Genomic DNA, 10965 nt, shown 5'->3' on the forward strand with positions numbered 1-10965 from the left:
GTCTGGTTTGTTTTCGGGTCATCGGTGTAGCACATCTCAGCACAGCAGGTAATTTACATTGTCCACGTTACACACATGAACACTAATTTCATGAAAAGTTAACTAGGTATATACTGCTCCTTTCTGTCACGATTTTGTTCAGAAGAGAGTGGCTGTATTCATCATTTTTACTAAGCTAACATCAACAGGTGTTGCGAAACTTGTCATACTCAATGCCAGCAATAGTGGCACTGTGTGCACAGATGCTCACTCTCTGCTCGCAGTTTTCATGTACAGCTGGTTATTTATTTTACACATACACACACACACATACATACACATAGGGGCTGCAGTATGTGTAAAATAAATAACCAGCTGTACTGGCCTTTGCGAGAAAATAGAATTCTGCGACATTATCACATTACATCAGAAGGCCATGCACGCATTACTGTGCTTCTTGATTTTCATTGGCCTGTGTAAATGCCTTTTTCCACTACCTCCTAGTACAGGACAGCAAAGTCATAACTGATTAGGTGAATGGAAGTGAACCTTTAAAATTCTTTGTTTATGTAGTCCTACAATGCAAATGATATTTGTTCTGGAAGACAAAATCAAGTTTCATATCTCCATTTATTTTCACTACTCTTTAAATTCTTTTACAACCTGCAGCAGCTTCAGCTGCAGGTCAATCTTCTTTTCCGGCCTTACAGTTCGCATGTGTTCCAACAACGCGAGGGCGAAATGTTCATCCATATCTCTTGGTTTGTAATTATTGAGTTGGTTAGCGACATTCTGCAGCTCGTTTTCATACATGTCCCTATTTCGTTTTTTTTTTTTTTGTTGTTGTGGCTGGATGGGTGTACAGGTTGGCTCGTTCGGTGTGCTCTCGTCCGAGATTGTGTCCTCTGCTGTGCCGGATGCCGGTGTCAGTGGCACATCTTGTGTGCACTCGGATGTCACTGACACAGCATCTATATCGCTGCAGCTGCCTTGGCTGCTGATGTCAAGCAGCAGTTGTTCGGCCGTTTTCATGTTGCCAGATGTTCTGAAAATGTATATATGATCACATTCAACACCAGTAAAAAAGACTAACAAGCATCCACATTTCTCCGAGTTGCCAAATGATGTTTGCGACATTTGATAAGTTCGGCTGCCAGCCTTTTTAAGGGAGCTATTTTAAGATGAACGCCCTTTCTCCAGAGTTTACAAGAATTGCTCAGCCATCTGACCAATCTGTTTATCATAAAGAAAAAGCTGCTGAAAGCACTGTAGCTTCTACTATGAACAAGCTATCCTACCTGCCTGAGTGTAAATGAGTCAAAGGTACTTTTATTTCTCCATGAGAAATATTGTGGTAGCGGGGAAAGAAAGCTGCATATTGCAGCTTGACAAAGCACGAGCCCCCTACAAAATTCAACAGCAAGTGAGCCGTGGTTTACGTCTAAATTATGCATGTGCAGGAACAAAAACTAAGTTCTGCACACCCAATAAACATAGCAAAAGGTATCAGTTGAGATGCATTCTTACAAAAAGCTGTGCAAAGCATTAAAAACGAAAACTATGACCGAAATAGAATAACACTTGGCTTATTAAACCCCAGGGTGTGCACTGAAGACAGGTTAGAATGCTAGCCATCCCGAATCTGCTATCTACTTGCGCCCCTCATTCTTGCACGAGAGCCTGTGACTGGTAATAACAACTGGCAATGAATTTTAAATGTTTATCACAACAACCAGTTGCACCATTCCACACCATGTATAAATGAAGGCCCCCAGTGATGCAAAGCCGAGATAAAACTCTGAAAATACTTTAGAAGTGCAATGAACTGCAGTCCGACTATACACAGCATGAAGGAAGCGAGATTGATCTACCGATAATTGGTTCGTTAAAAGCGAACTTACAACTAATGTGTGCAGCAGCAATGTGTCGTTATTTTTTTCTTTAGCTGAGCTGTAATGCTAAAGTTTATTTTAAGCCTGCACTAAATCTGGAAATTTAAGTTTTTTTTTCTTGCTTTCAACACAGTTTATGGGTGTTCTTTCTGCAATACAGGTTTTACAAACTGGGCACTGCTGCCTAAACAGGTTCACCGATGAAAACATGACTGGTTCAAGAAGGTCACAAAATTTACACCAAAAAACTTACGGCCTTCCTTCAACACTGTCTTTTAAGAACATTAGCAGTTCGAAATATGGCCAAGCCACGTGCTCTGTTGCATCCGTCTCCTCCGCACCGGCTCCACTCTTTTGTTCTTTCTTCATTGCCATAAGCAAGCGGCGGAACTTATCCCGCAGGGATTTCCATCGGGTCTGCACAATATTCTCTGCAAAAGTCATAACACCTGTTAGCTTCGCAACTCCACACCTGGCAACCATGAACCTCAACTGCCCCGGACACTACACCTGCGTGTTCTAGCCATGAACACTATTTGACGCATATATTTACCTTTTATTTAAGATCATTCACCTTCGGATGCAGCACACGCTGGGAAATAAAATTTGCACGGCACCCACTGGCAAGAAACAGTCTTTAGTTTGCAGTTACTGTTTCAGTGGCTTCAACATTGTCAACTTTGCCTGCTTAAAGAACTTGTCTCTTGAAGTGTGTAAAAATTGGAAGCTTTCCAATAACGAGAAGAATATGGTGCTACTGCAATCAATCATCGAATCAAATAGTCATATTTTGAAATAAAATGCTGCGAATACTTTGTTGCGAGTACTCTGTGGCCGACAGTACATGATGAAACATTGCAGTTAAGCAAAAATGCGATATTAATCCAATCCACAATGGCCATAACACACTGGAGCACGAAGCATTGCTCAGTTGGCCACACTTTCTCGGCTAAACATTATCACATGCAATAAATTGTTTAATCGCGGAATTCAGCAATGGGTAAAGTTTGGCACCATTTACAGATTCAGCACCTGTGTCCACTCATCGCAGCATACTTTATACCATAGTAGTAGCATCAGCTGTGACAATTCAAAGAGAAAAAACAGCTTTCTGTTACAGCGAAGCTGTACATGACACCCGGGATTGTCTCCGTCGACACATCAATCTGCGAATTGAAGCGAAAAATGCACACCCCAGTGTTCCTTCAAATAAAAAACACGCAAGAGGTGTCAAAACTACATGCGCGTTCGAACAATGCAAAGCACATGGGGTCATTGCATGAGTTTCCCGGGAAGCAGCACTGTAGCCGTCACAGTGTGGATTGGTGCTGTTTTTTTTTTTTTCACTAACCCTAATTTTTTTCTTTCACTCTGGCATCGCCGCAGACTAGCATATCTGGTCGCGATGGTATACTGCGATATTAGGTTGATACGACATTCGTAAAATATTGTTAAACGATCCTACATTCGTAAACGTTAAGACACATTTCAGAGAGTTGGAAGGCATGCAATTCAAACGCAGAAATCTTACCAGCATTTGGTACACCCGGCAGGACGATGGCGGCGACTTCAATCCACAAAACGTTTTTTTTAACGCGATTCTTGTGTTCCTTGTGTTTGGTCTGCCACAATATCGGCCTTGCTTCTACAATGGCTATAAGAAGCTCGTTATCGATGTTCGCCGGTAGCATGATTGAAGCAACCAAACAAACAGCAATGGCGGCGCGAACTGCGAATCTGCGGAAGTCTCTTGCAAGAGTTGCCAGCAGCGCGGCCACGCCCTGCCACACGCTGATTGGTCGGCGCTGTCGAGCCGCTTCCGACGGCGGCGGCGTCGGAAGCGGCTCGTCGAAATGTCTCCTTATGTGAAAACGAATCACCTTACCTCTCATTCTCTGCAAGCGGCGTCAGTGTTGATTTGTTCGAACATCTGTTCAGGCTGTACTGCATTGTGGCAGGTACAATTTTCGACACGAAGCGGCCAGTGGTTTGCCATATCTGGACGAGAAAGACAGCCACTGCCGCAACAGCCGTGCCCTGTGGAGAGGTGACCGTTAGCGAATCTCTTAGCAATAAAACAATTTTCGAACACGGTAAATAAAGTTCCTGATCTGCAAATAATGCTTCTGAGAACAGTGGAGCCAGACGTGGCGCTGCATGACACAAAAAAAGAAAAAAACTACAATTTCGCGCAATAAATCGCTTGGACTTCCTGTTCCGGCTTTCGTGGCTCCACTCCTTTTCTGCAATACGTATGCAATAAGCTTACAGCTGAACACAACAATCAAACCCCGGCCCTCAGTCCCCAGCAGCTGCGAAGCAACTGACCACGGCGGCGGTCAGACCTGCGACGCAGCAGAGGGTGCTAAGAATCCCTGGTTCTAGACAGGCCGCCATTGGAATCTGAACCTGGCAACGTTTAACGCTAGAACGTTATCTAGTGAGGCGAGTCTAGCAGTGCTATTGGAGGAATTAGAGGGCAGTAAATGGGATATAATAGGCCTCAGTGAAGTTAGGACGGAAAAAGCATATACAGTGCTGAATAGCGGACATATCCTGTGCTACCGAAGCTTAGCCGAAAGACGAGAACTAGGAGTCGGATTCCTGATTAATAAGGATATAGCTGGTAACATACAGGAATTCTATAGCGTTAACGAGAGGATGGCAGGTCTTGTTGTGAAACTTAATAAGAGGTACAAATTGAAAGCCGTACAGGTCTACGCCCCTACATCCAGTCATGATGACCAGAAAGTCAAAAGCTTCTATGAAGACGTGGAATCGGCGATGGGTAGAGTGAAAACTAAATATACTATACTAATGGGCGACTTTAATGCCAAGGTAGGCAAGAAGCAGGCTGGAGACAAGGCAGGGGGGGAATATGGCATAGGCACTAGGAATAGCAGAAGAGAGATATTAGTAGAGTTTGCGGAACAGAATAATATGAGGATAATGAATACCTTCTTCCGCAAGCGGGATAGCCGAAAGTGGACGTGGAGGAGCCCGAATTGCGAGACTAGAAATGAAATAGACCTTATACTGTGCGCTAACCCTGGCATCATACAAGATGTGCACGTTCTCGGCAAGGTGCGCTGCAGTGACCATAGGATGGTAAGAACTCGAATTAGCCTAGACTTCAGGAGGGAACGGAAGAAACCGGAACATAAGAAGCCGATCAATGAGTTGGCGGTAAGAGGCAAAATAGAGTAATTCCGGATCAAGCTACAGAACAAGTATTCGGCCTCAACTCAGGAAGAGGACCTTAGCGTTGAAGATATGAACGACAATCCTATGGGCATCATTAAGGAATGTGCAATAGAAGTCGGTGGTAACTCCGTTAGACAGGATGCCAGTAAGCTATCGCAGGAGACAAAAGATCTGACCAAGAAACGCCAATGTATGAAAGCCTCTAACCCTACAGCTAGAATAGAACTGGCAGAACTTTCCAAGTTAATCAACAAGCGTAAGGCAGCTGACATAAGGAAGTATAATATGGATAGAATTGAACATGCTCTCAGGAATGGACGAAGCCTAAAAGTAGTGAAGAAGAAACTAGGAATAGGCAAGAATCAGATGTAGGCGTTAAGACACAAAGCCGGCAATATCATTACTAATATGGATGAGATCGTTGAAGCGGCTGAGGAGTTCTGTAGAGATTTTTGCAGTACCAGTGGCACCCACGACGATAACGGAAGTGAGAATAGTCTAGAGGAATTTGAAATCCCACAAGTAACCTCGGAGGAAGTAAAAAAAAGCCTTGGGAGCTGTGCAAAGGGGGAAGGCAGCTGGGGAGGATCAGGTAACAGCAGATTTGTTGAAGGATGGTGAGCAAAGGTTCTAGAAAAACTGGCCACCCTGTATACGCAATGCCTCATGACTTCGAGCGTACGGGAATCTTGGAAGAACGCTAACATAATCCTAATCCATAAGAAAGGGGACGCCAAAGACTTGAAAGATCATAGACCGATGAGCTTACTGTCCGTTGCCTACAAAGTATTTACTAAGGTAACTGAAAATAGAATCAGGAATACCTTAGACTTCCGTCAACCAAAGAACCTGGCAGGATTTCGTAACCGTATTCACGCTATCAATCAGGTGATAGAGTAATGTGCAGAATATAACCAACCCTTATATACAGCTTTCATTGATTACGAGAAAGCGTTTGATTCAGTCTAAACCTCAGCAGTCATTACGGAATCAGGGTGTAGACGAGCCGTATGTAAACATACTGAAAGATATCAATAGCGGCTCCACAGCCATCGTAGTCCTCCATAAAGAAAGCAACAAAATCCCAATAATGAAAGGCGTCAGGCAGGGAGATACGATCTCTCCGATGCTATTCACAGCGTGTTTACAGGAGGTATTCAGAGACCTGGATTGGGAAAAATTGGGGATAAGATTTAATGGAGAATACCTTAGTAACTTGCAATTCGCTGATAATATTGCCTTGCTTAGTAACTCAGGGGACCATTTATAATGCATGCTCACTGTCCTGGAGAGGCAAAGCAGGAGGGTGGGACTAAAATTAATCTGCAGAAAACTAAAGTTATGTTTAATAGTCTCGGAAGAGAACAGCAGTTTACGATAGGTAGTGAGGCATTGGAAGTGGTAAGGGAATACATCTACTTAGGACAGGTAGTGACTGCGGATCCGGATCATGAGACTGAAATAATCAGAAGAATAAGAATGGGCTGAGGTGCGTTTGGCAGGCATTCTCAGATCATGAACAGCAGGTTGCCATTATCCCTAAAGAGAAAAGTGTTTAACCGCTGTGTCTTACCAGTAATCACGTACGGGGCAGAAACCTGGGGGCTTACGAAAAGGGTTCTTTAAATTGGGACGACGTAACCAGCTATGGAAAGAAGAATGATAGGTGTAACGTTAAGAGATAAGAAAAGAGCAGATTGGGTGAGGGAACAAACGCGAGTAGATGACATCTTAGTTGAAATCAAGAAAAAGAAAACGGCATGGGCAGGACATGTAATGAGGAGGGAAGATAACCGATGGGCCATTAAGGATAACGGACTGGATTCCAAGGGAAGGGAAGCGTAGCAGGGGGCGGCAGACAGGTGTGCGGATGATATTAAGAAGTTTGCAGGGACAACATGGCCACAATTAGTACATGACCGGGGTAGTTGGAGAAGTATGGGAGAGGCCTTTGCCCTGCAGTGGGCGTAACCAGGCTGATGATGATGATGATGATGATGAAGCTTACAGCCAGCTTGATAGCCTACAGACGCCTGCCATTGGGTGATGGTTCCTGAACATGAATTTCTTGCAAACAAGAGGTCACGCAAGCATGCCCACCTTTCAAGATCTTGAAGGGAACGGGGAAGTGGTAGCTAATAAAATGCCTCCCGCTAATTCTATTCCCGCTCTTTCTGTTGCGTTCGGACTCATTTTTTTGTTTCAGGTGAAAACATTGAAAGGTAACCATTGCGCACAACGGAAAGAAAAATAAGGTAGCAGTAGGCAGGTGACTACTATCGCCGCAGCTTCAGCGAATGCAACCTATGAGCTGATGTGAAATGGGGAAAGAAAACACTGCGCTCATTATATTTTTCTTCATAATAGGTCTATCTAAATAAAATCGTCGATGACATATTCATTGAAAAAGCCATAGCATTTATTACAGCGTCTTTTCAGATTACGAAAAATAATGCTTTGGTGCCCCATGACTGTCAGCACTGATGTCCGCTGAAAAGGAAGCAAGCTCTCGAATAAGCTACACGGCAGGAGCAGCGAACAAGCGGTCTTGCTAGGCACAGAAGCAGTCGCAATCGCATATGTTGGAAAATCAGCAACCACTCCTCAACAGTCATTTCTAGCAAGCTTAGTGCCCGTGTTTTGGATTTAAAGTTATTCCTCGGAAAAAGAGAGCTGCAGGTATGAGAACGCAAATTTTCATGGCAATCCTATCACGTCCTGATGGTGCAAAGCTTTGTACACTGTGGACGTGGTTTTGATAAGACCTGGTGTGTTCTGTTATAAATGGGTTGCTGTGAAGAGGTTGATGCAGAAACTACGTCGGCTATTCCATTTCTAAAACTGCCACAGTGAATAGTGATAAATAGTTAGGCGGAGGTATATCATGCCTTTCTCGAAAGACAATGTGTTTCTGGGAGACTACATGCGATAGAGTCTACGCAGAGCACACTACAGAAACCAGAAGAGCTCTGATAAGGAAACAACAAACAGCGCTTGACAGAATGCTGAACATACCGACAACTGAACTCATTTTTCCTTGGTTTGTTAGTTTTCATAATCAAACAAAGTATCTTCCAATGACCCATTCAAACGTCTATGAAGTGCATGTCCCTTCGGTAAAGTTACTTTAGCCTGGTAGGAAATTTGTTTGTCAGCTGCCTAAAGCATAGACTGCAATGAGACTTTGATCTTTGCAGAACTTTCGCAGCACATATTATGGAAAACCACAACAAGATACCAGTTGCAGTCAGAAAGACTCCATTTTGCTAAGGAACCAATTTCTGCAAACTTTTAAGGTGCACTCTAAAGTTTTGCTTAATACACCACCCTAATCATCGCCCAAGATGATTACCACAGTAGTGCAATCTACTACCTGTGAATTCACAGAAAACCGCCTAGCATTGCGAGCGCGCCAGAAAGCATTGTGCCAAGAGTATATTCAATACAACGCAAGCAACGAAGGGATTATATCAGATAGCACTTACCTTAGCATTTGCCCAGGGTAAAAGAAATGCAAGAATAATGATTCCTGCGAATGGTCCCGAAGCAGCAGCATACAGTGCAATAAAGAACTGTGTCAAAGAAAAGACGAAAAAAGAAAACATTGAATTAGTCCCATTTTGGGATTAAACAAAAAAATGAGTTGCAGTTTCACCCGAAAGGCGAAGCATCGATTGCGATAGCAAATTAGCGTACAGCTATACGAAGTAAGGACAGTAGATTGATCGGCCGTATGAACATGTAAACATGAGCACACTAAATAAATTAACACGTAGGGTGTCACACGCGCACAAGCAAACATGGAACACATCTGACTCGATGACCGCGGAAGCTCGCTGTCAAAACGCTGCAGTGAGGAAACACGGCAACAGTAGCGAGCGAATTGACCTTCGTGACCCAGCTCCTATCAGCGTGAACTAAGTCCCGAAAACACAGGGCAGCGCGGACTCTCTAATTGTCGCAGATAGCTGTCAAGTAGAGTGCACTAGAATACAGACCTCGTTCTAGTACACTCTACTTTCAAGATACAGCGCACGGCCGTCCGGGCCGCCCAGGAGTAGCGCTGGAGAAGTGCTGCGTTCTCTGTTAATGTCCACCGGCTGCTTTTCTTTTTCTTTTTTTTACATGTATCGAGTCATCCTTGGAATTTCGAAGCAGCACTGTGTCAGCGCATTCAATGCGAATAAACATAGATGTTAGTGTCATGAATTCGGCCATCGCATTATGTCGAAAGGAAACGGAATGTGCGGTTGCTACCAGTTGCTGATCGAGCTAGGCGCCGAAGTGCCTTGCCTATAATATTTATAGTGTAGATAAAATCCTGCCCTGTGTGAGGTGCATAACTTATTTTGTAATCCAGGTTCACGATGATAACCGGTAATAAAACTGCCATAGTTAATATGGAAGCCTATAGAGTTAGTAACATATCTGACTAAACAAGGTAGTCACTGGTACTAATTGGTCTCAGCTACAATATTCCGAACGTTACCGGACTCAAAATTTCTATTCTATAACGCATATATATAGGACCCACTGTGGAACACGCCACAGCTGGTCCGATATATGCAGCAGAGGTGAGAATTTTCGCATCAGGTGATGCTAACTGCGTTCCGAATTGGTAGCTGAGTAACAGTGACTACCTTGTTTAGTCAGTTATGTACCTAACTTTATCCCTACCAATTTCCGTTGTGCGAAGGTAGCGAATGGTGTGGCACTAGGTAGTAAGTACTAAGACCTTTATTTTTAAGAGTGTATTGCCCTGTGGAAGCGAGGTCGTTCGGTGTCAGCAAAACAATTGCCATTTCTGTGTGCACTGCATAAGGATGCATGCACATTGCATGCTTATTTGGCATAGAAATGGCCAACAGCCCTACATACAATAACTGCAGCTGCCAGGAAACAATCGCCCACCTTCTCTGTGAGCGTCCCCGCATCAGTGCGCCCCGGAAATAACTTTCAAAAGTGCTACATAGTGTTGACAAACGCCCTTTGTCGGAGGAAAATGTCACTGGCCGAGACAGTCCTCAGCAAAGAAGCCTTTGAAAGCGTTGTTGCGCTTCTTGCGGAGAACTGATCTTAGAGACAGACTTTAAGCAGTGCTGTATTATCCTTTCTTTTTGCTCTTTTACTTTTGTTCTTCCCTTTTTTTTTGGAACATCATCATAATCGTCATCAGCCTGGTTACGCCCACTGCAGGGCAAAGGCCTCTGCCATACTTCTCCAACTACCCCGGTCATGCACTAATTGTGGCCATGTCGTCCCTGCAAACTTCTTGATCTCCTCCGCCCACCTAACGTTCTGCCGCCCCCTGCTACGCTTCCCTTCCCTTGGAATCCAGTCCGTAACCCTTAATGACCATCGGTTATCTTCCCTCCTCATTACATGTCCTGCCCATGCCCATTTCTTTTTCTTGATTCCAACTAAGATGTCATTTACCCGCGTTTGTTCCCTCACCCAATCTGCTCTTTTCTTATCCCTTAACGTTACACCTATCATTCTTCTTTCCATAGCTCGTTGCGTCGTCCTCAATTTCAGCAGAACCCTTTTCATAAGCCTCCAGGTTTCTGCCCCGTAGGTGAGTACTGGTAAGACACAGCTGTTATACACTTTCCTCTTGAGGGATAGTGGCAACCTGCTGTTCATGATTTGAGAATGCCTGCCAAACGCACCCCAGCCCCTTCTTATTCTTCTGGTTATTTCAGTCTCATGATCCGGATCCGTGGTCACTACCTGCCCTAAGTAGATGTATTCCCTTACCACTTCCAGTGCCTCGCTACCTATCGTAAACTGCTGTTCTCTTCCGAGACTGTTAAACATTACTTTAGTTTTCTGTAGATTAATTTTCAGACCCACCCTTCTGCTTTGCCTCTCCAGGTCAGTGAGCATGCAT

At 44.1% G+C, this 10965-nt stretch overlaps 1 long non-coding RNA gene across 1 annotated transcript; it reads right to left on the reverse strand.

Annotated features, from left to right (window-relative positions):
* Nucleotides 1–499: 499 nt before the first annotated feature.
* Nucleotides 500–3661, reverse strand: LOC126516741 (uncharacterized). Its single transcript, XR_011892328.1, has 3 exons — nucleotides 3403–3661; nucleotides 2125–2302; nucleotides 500–1024 (listed from the first exon to the last, which is right to left on the reverse strand). It is a non-coding gene; the product is annotated as an uncharacterized lncRNA (long non-coding RNA).
* Between the last annotated feature and the right edge of the window lie 7304 nt (nucleotides 3662–10965).

The sequence above is a fragment of the Dermacentor andersoni genome, chromosome 1 (assembly GCF_023375885.2).
Source record: "Dermacentor andersoni chromosome 1, qqDerAnde1_hic_scaffold, whole genome shotgun sequence".
NCBI classification, from domain to species: domain Eukaryota; kingdom Metazoa; phylum Arthropoda; class Arachnida; order Ixodida; family Ixodidae; genus Dermacentor; species Dermacentor andersoni.